At 39.3% G+C, this 7,716-nt stretch overlaps 1 protein-coding gene and 1 long non-coding RNA gene across 2 annotated transcripts in view; both read left to right on the top strand.

Moving 5' to 3' along the window:
- IMMP2L (IMP2 inner mitochondrial membrane peptidase-like (S. cerevisiae)) overlaps window positions 1-7,716 on the top strand; it is a 960,253-nt gene that overhangs the window by 311,243 nt on the left and 641,294 nt on the right. The gene's annotated exons all lie outside the window — the stretch shown is intronic.
- The window catches only part of LOC104981911, a 24,790-nt gene continuing 23,205 nt past the window's right edge, over window positions 6,132-7,716 (top strand). Inside the window, exons 1-2 of the long non-coding RNA XR_824433.1 lie at window positions 6,132-6,166; window positions 6,731-6,859. This is a non-coding gene — a long non-coding RNA (uncharacterized LOC104981911). The remainder of the gene's footprint in view (window positions 6,167-6,730; window positions 6,860-7,716) is intronic.

The following is a 7,716-nucleotide window of genomic DNA, read 5'->3' as shown; positions in this document are numbered from 1 at the left end:
GTCAGAATTCTGTCACCCTCTCCTGCCTCTGAAGCTTCCCCGATTCCTCCTTCAAGACAGCCTCATCACCAGGAGACTCACTCTTTGTGATATGATCACCTCTCCTGCCCCATCTTCCCTTCTGTTTGGACAGGCTGCTTTCTTCCTCTGTTCTGTTTTTGCTCATTGAATGCTCTTCTACCAGTTGAAACTCTGACGATCTTTTACAGTCCGTCCCAAATGTTGTCCCTTTCCAGAGAGTTTCTGATCTCCCCACACCCCTACCCCCAAAAAAGTTCCCGTTCACTCTTTTAGTGAAATACTTGGCCTCTTAAATCAGCTCTTCATTAGCACAGTTCTTGGTACATTGTAACTGCTCCATAAGGGTTTGTTGAATCAAGTTGAATGATACTTATCAGATTCCATTGGGAATCAGAAATCCCAACAAAAGTTGAAGTTTCAATTTGGATTAAAAATACTGCTCATGGAAATGTAGCCAAGATGTAGGAAAAAAAAAAAAAACCACTTAATAGAATATATTTCAAACAGAAAAAGTCTTTCAGTAATGTAGTCTGTTCTATGTTCAGGGACAGTTGCAGAGAGAATGGATTCACGTGAATTTATGTGGGAAGCTGGCTGTCAGCTGAACCATGTGAAAATGAATCTGCCTTAAACTGTTTTCTGCTAAAATAAGCAACATTTTAGAAATGTTGTCTATCTCTTTAGGTTAGTGCTAAATTATCCCACAGCTCTCTGAAGCTCATCAACTTAATAATTGTTTCCAATGATCTGTAAACGAGCTTGCTTAAAATAATTAACCTTTTTACTTATTTGTATAAAAGACTTGGATAACAAAAGATTGGAAGTTGATGGGGTCAATTCAGGATATCTGGGTCCTCAACCCATTGGTTCCTATCCTGAGTATTAGGCTGCACAGCTGTGGGTACCAATGACTTGCCTCTGGGAGATTTATCATTTTCTCCCCAGTCTACATTTGCCATGACCTAAGAGCTGCTGCTTCACTAGCAGATGGAGTATGGGGAGTAGACGGATGCTTCTATACAGTGTCCCCAGCATTAGGATGGAGGGGCAACCTCCCTGGAGGTCACATGAATTTTGCTTGGATATCAACCTTACTGTCTAATCTTCTGTATAAACTTGGCCCACTTCTAGTCTGTCAGTTTTGGTTTCTGGTTTGTAATTAATCCATGGCTAATGCTAGTATCCAGCCCTAAAGTTCCCATTCATAACTGAATTCCTTTGGGGCAGAAACCTAAAGAAAATTCCTGCTTAGAGAATTAGTTTCTTCTGGGCAAATTTTTCAGATGTGTACTTGCCAAGAGGGTACATATAAAAGAAAACAAATGAAATCTTCATCTGCTGTCTTCAGCAGAAATTATCTGGAAGCATCTTTTATACCTAAGAGTCTTCCCTGGTGGCTCAGACTGCAAAGCGTCTGCCTGCAATGCAGGAGACCGGGGTTCGATCCCTGGGTTGGAAAGGAGAAGGAAACGGCAACCCACTCCAGTACTCTTACCTGGACAGTCCCACAGATGGAGGAGCCTGGTAGGCTACAGTCCTTGGGGTCGCAAAGAGTCAGACGCGACTGAGTGACTTCACTTTCACTTTCACTTTATACCTAAAGGATTAGACTCTATGGGGTGAGCTAATAGACCCAAATCTGGATCTCTTCTCTTAGAGCGCTTTTAATCCTGCATAATTTTGATGACAGACTCACTCACTGCCCTTCATTTAGCACCATTCTTCCTAAAATGAGATTTCTTTAATAGTGATTTCCATGTTGCCAAATACAGTGAAGAAATCTTAATCCTCATTTTTCTGGACTATCAGGTAAGGTAACTTTCTTCACATGGCTTCCAGGGAAGCCATATTCTTCTGGTGTCTCCCTTTTTCCCTAGTCACTTCTTAGTTCTTTCTCTTGTTCTTCTTGCTCTTTCTGATCTCTGATGACTGTAGTCCCCCAGTGCTCAGTGCTTGGATCTCTTCTCTAACAACAAAGTCTCCTGGTGATTTCATTCAGGCCAGTGGTTTAAATACCATCTATATGCTGATGAATCCCAAATTTACATCTCTATTCCAGATTTACACCAGCTTCCCTGGTGGCTCAGAAGGTAAAGCGGCTGCCTGCGATGCAGGAGACCCAGGTTCAATCCCTGGGTTGGGAAGATCCCCTGGAGAAGGAAATGGCAACCCACTCCAGTACTCTTGCCTGGAGAATCCCATGGATGAAGGAGACTGGTAGGCTACAGTCTATGGGGTCTCAAAGAGTCAGACATGACTGTGGGACTTCACTTTGACTTTTGATTCTAGATTTATCTCCTAAACTGCAGATTCAATTATCTAGTGGGCCATTTGTCATCTCCATTTAGATGCCTGATTAGATAAAGTCCAAAATATTCAAAGCAGAACTCCTGATTATCCCTATGGAATCTGCTTCTCCCATAGTCTTCCTCTTCTCAGTAAATGGCCATTTTATCCTTCCAGGGTCTTAGGCTAGAAAATTTGGGGTTTATGCTTGATTCTTCTCTTCTTATACTCCTCATCTAATCTGTCAGCAAATCTTGTGGGTTGTTTCTTCAAGATATATCCAGAAAATAAGTATTTTTCACTACCTCTACCTCTCCAAGTCATCATCTTTTACCTACTTCTTATACCAACCTCCTAACTGGTGTTCCATTTTCTACCTTTGGGACCCTTTTCTTTTCTCACAATACCAGTCACAATTACTGTGCCATTTTTTTCACTCCCAACTCTTCTTTGGTTTCCTATCTCTCTCTCAGTAACTGGGAAAGGTCTTATAATGGCTTACATGGTACTGTACTTTCAGCCTCTCATTTACCACTCTGAACTCACCATTTTATGACTCCCTTCCCAATCATAATGTTCAGCACACTGGCCTCCTTGCTATTACTCTCTGAGCAAACAAATAGGACTAGACTGTCAAATCACAGAAACGTGAATCAGAAATCTTACCCACTCAGTTCAGTTCAGTTGCTCAAGTTGTGTCTGATTCTTTGTGACTCCCATGAACTGCAGCTTGCTAGGCTTCCCTGTTCATCACCAACTCCCGAAGCTTACTCAAACTCATGACCATCGAACCAGTGATGCCATCCAACCATCTCATCCTCTGTTATCCCCTTCTCCTCCCATCTTCAATCTTTCCCAGCATCAGGGTCTTTTCACATGAGTTGGTTCTTCACGTCAGGTGGCCAAAGTATTGGAGTTTCAGCATCAGCATTAGTATTTCCAATGAATATTCAGTACTGACTCACTTTTGGTGGGACTGGTTGGATCTCCTTGCAATCCAAGGGATTCTCATGAGTTTTCTCCAACACCACAGTTCAAAAGCATCGATTCTTTGGTGCTCAGCTTTCTTTATAGTACAACTCTCACATCCATACATGACTACTGGATATAGGCAATCAAAAGAATTAGACAAACTAGAGAGATGTCCAGGTTGGTGAAGGCACCTCTCAAGGTCCTTCCCACATTGGAGCTGATCCTCTGGTTTAGAATAGATAAGATTATCTCAGACAGAGGAATGTTTAAATTATAAGACATCTCCTTTTTATCTTCTAGAGTTATATCTGTATATGATAGAGACAAGATACATATCCAATAAGCTGTTATTCAAGGAGACATACTTCACACATCTAAGGTTCTCTTCACTAGATTATCCTGAGCTAGATACATCTTGCTATAGGCATTTCAGAGATTGTCTCTTCTTCCTGGATAAACACCATTCATCTACTACTCAGAAGTCTAAGTGGTAGAAATGACAAATAGCAAAAGATTTAGAGACTTAACTGCTTTCCTTTTTATCTTCTTCCATCCCTTCCCATTCCATCTCCCCACTTTTTCCTCCCACTTAGGCAAGCACAGTCCTGTTATTGTTGGTTGCACTTGATCTTATGTCTTCCTGAAGTGCTCTAGACTCAGACTTCTCACAGGCTACTCTTAACTTCCTTCAGCTCTTCTACACTGACCTTTCTTGATGAGATTTCAACCGCATTCCCAGATACAGTCTTTTCCCAGCCTTTGCCCTTCTCTACTTATTCCTGTTTGAAATAGTATTATTTCACTAGTCATCTTTTTTATAGATAGTTTGTGTCATTAGAAAAGAAGTCCCACGGGGGTTGAGATTTATGCTTATGGCTGTACCCCTAATTCCTAGGACAGTACGTGGCAGTGGTGGGCTCTCTGTGCTTCTCGCGTGGATTACTGTTTCTCCTTCCCTACACCACTAAGATGGCTGAAGATCTCATCTCTTCTCATGTTGACTGTTGTGGTCATCTCCTAACAGACTTCTGGCATACCGTTCCCAATGTTCTCTTCTAAAACTTGAAGCTGCTCTGTGAGAATATCTCATTCCTGCTTAAAATCCTTCAGTGGCTCCTCACAGTTTTCAGGAGAAATTCCATCTTTCTTAGCATGACACCTGAGGCTTGATTAACTCTCCAACTGCATTGCAGTCTTCCTCTCACTTATACTTACGGGCTTTCCTTCTCATTTTGCCCCTAGATTTTCGTACCTGAAATGCCTGTCTGAATCATCTGAATAGCTGGTTCCTGATGATTTAGCCTAAGGCTCTTTCCTGTAATGTTTCACCTTATTCCCTTTAGTCTGGGTTAAATGTTCTTCTCCAATAGCAACCATGCCTGTCTTTGCTGCAGCATTTTTGCATTATATAATAATTGGCCTTAAACGTATATGTCTTATTCACTAGACTTCAAGCTTCTTGAGTTCCATTCATTTTATATCTCTAAGACATTTGGTAATTTGATTCATAGTAGACCCTCAAAATGTGTTGACTATATGAAACTCTAAACCAAAGGGCAAAAGGGACATTTAGATAGGGAGTAGCTTAAAAAAAAAAAAAGAGAGTTCTAATTTGATTACACAAGACACAGAAGACTATCTCCTTAATCAGGTCTTGTAGAATATACAAGGTAGTAATCATAGAGAGTAGCAACTAAGTACGTACCCTTCCTCGGGTCAGGTCTAGGAGGGAAATGACATTGCTGAGAGTTGGATAATGAACAGGGAATATTATGCTGTGCATTTACTTCTAAGTTCTAAATTTTGAGAAGGGCCTTTTGAGCAGGAGACTTGCTCATCTTTACCCCATCCTTAAAGGCCCTGGAGAAATCAGCCACTATTGAATCCTTGTGATTTTATAGAATAGGTCAAGTTAAAGAAGTTAATGGAAATCTTTTGACCCACGAAATTATTATATTACACTACAAGTCAAGTGTTAACTAGAGAGGGCACATTTTCTACCGAGACTCACAACTCTTGGCCTCTTAGAATTTTTATTCTTGATTCCAAATATCAAATTTGTCATTTCTACCACATGCTTTATCATCTCCATGTGTGTTTACACTGAAATCAAAGATTAATAAGTGATAATTTTTAAATTGCAATTTTTATCTACTGATTCACTAATTTAGGCTGGTAACTAGAGAGGGCACATTTTCTACCAAGACTCACAACTCTTGGCCTCTTAGAATTTTTATTCTTGATTCCAAATATCAAATTTGTCATTTCCACCACATGCTTTATCATCTCCATGTGTGTTTACACTGAAATCAAAGATTAATAAGTGATAATTTTTAAATTGCAATTTTTATCTACTGATTCACTAATTTAGGCTGGTATGGCTTTTATTCGGAGAAGGCAATGACACCCCACTCCAGTACTCTTGCCTGGAAATTCCCATGGATGGAGGAGCCTGGCAGGCTGCAGTCCATGGGGTTGCAAAGAGTCAGACACGACTGAGCAACTTCACTTTCACTTTTCACTTTCATGAATTGGAGAAGTAAATGGCAACCCACTCCAGTGTTCTTGCCTGGAGAATCCCAGGGATGGGGGAGCCTGATGGGCTGCTGTCTACGGGGTTGCACAGAGTCGAACACGACTGAAGTGACTTAGCAGCATGGCTTTTATTAAACTTGTTACATGGCAAACTTTATCAATTGGGTAAATAGAAAATTTCTATATATGATTTACAGCTTCCTGGGTGGCTCAGCGGTAAAGAATATGCCTGTAATGCAAGAGCTGCAGAAGAAATGTGCTCGATCCCTGGGTCAGGAAGATCCCCTGGAGGAGGTTATAGCAACCCACTCCAGTATTCTTGCCTGGAGCATCCTATGGACAGAGAAGCCTGGTGGGCTATAGTCTATAGGGTTGCAAAGAGTCAGACACGACTGAAGCGACTTAGCATACACACGTATATAATTTATATTCCTGTAATTTGTAATACCTGTTGCAATTGCTTAGTTCTTTAGAGAAAACAATCCCTTTCTCATATATTTCACATAAAAACAACTAATTCTTATAACTATTTTTCAGCAGTGCAATGCATTATGATTAAAATGTTTTGGAAAATAGGTTTATAAGGTATAGAAAATATTGTTATGAAAAGATTCTTGTTAATATAAATCTTCACTTGACTTATAGGTGTTCCCCCAAAATATAAAATCTGTTTTGCTTTAATTTAATATGGTCTTTTTAGACCAAGTCCAAAACAGTCTACCTTAATACTAGATTCTGCTGTGTAGTGAACTGGCCATAGGACCAATAGAGTTTGATCTCAATATTCCTGAATTCAGGTTACAGTTTATAAAATTAATGTTTTGGTTCCTCAGTTATTTGCTAGTAACTCTAAGTACTGTAAAATGAAATTTTAACATGTTAACTTAAAAATATGCTCTTATTTTCATAAAACCAGTATTTTTGAAGACATTGCTATAAATATGAGCCATTGCATAGAAGATACAAGATACACAAACATGAGAAGGTGCTTAGTGATTAATTGAAGACTTCCTGCTGTTTTGTGAACATTTGTTAACACATATTTGTGAGTATTTTACCCTTGATCTTCTTATTTTGAATCAATTCACCTTTTTTCTTCTCAAGTATTTACCTTGTAGTTCTTTGTGATCAACCCACATATGAAGGATGACAAGTGAACTGATCTTTAATTCATTTCTCCAAATATCTGCTTCATTCAAATTGTGATAGAAAGAAGCACATAAGAACAAATCTTAGTTATCATTATTTTATTGATGTTTATTTAGTAGTCTTCATGCCAAAGTGGTGGGGTTTAATACTGATACATTATTGTACTAGGAAAAATTGTTTTAAAAAAACATGCTTTATTTATTTTTTTAAATATAAATTTATTTATTTTAATTGGAGGCTAATTACTTTACAATATTGTATTGGTTTTGCCATACATTAACATGAATCCGCCACTGGTGTACACGTGTTCCCCATCCTGAACCTCCCTCCCACCTCCCTCCACATACCATCCCTCTGGGTCATCCCATTGCACCAGCCCTGAGCATCCTGTATCATGCATTGAACCTGGACTGATGATTCATTTCACATATGATATTATACATGTTTCAGTGCCATTCTTGCAAATCATCCCACCCTTGCCCTCTCCCACAGAGTCCCAAAGACTGTTCTGTACATCTGTGTCTCTTTTGCTGTCTCGCATACAGAGTTATTGTTACCATCTTTCTAAATTCCATATGTATGTGTTAGTATACTGTATTGGTGTTTTTGTTTCTGGCTTACTTCACTCTCTATAATAGGCTCCAGTTTCATCCACCTCATTAGAACTGATTCAAATGTATTCTTTTGAATGGCTGAGTAATACTCCATTGTGTATATGTACCATAGCTTTCTTATCTATTCATCTGCCAATGG

This window comes from Bison bison, unplaced genomic scaffold (assembly GCF_000754665.1).
Source record: "Bison bison bison isolate TAMUID 2011002044 unplaced genomic scaffold, Bison_UMD1.0 scf7180017864525, whole genome shotgun sequence".
Taxonomy (NCBI): Eukaryota; Metazoa; Chordata; class Mammalia; order Artiodactyla; family Bovidae; genus Bison; species Bison bison.
Note: the sequence above shows the minus strand (reverse complement) of the source record. Positions and strands in the feature narration are given on the sequence as shown.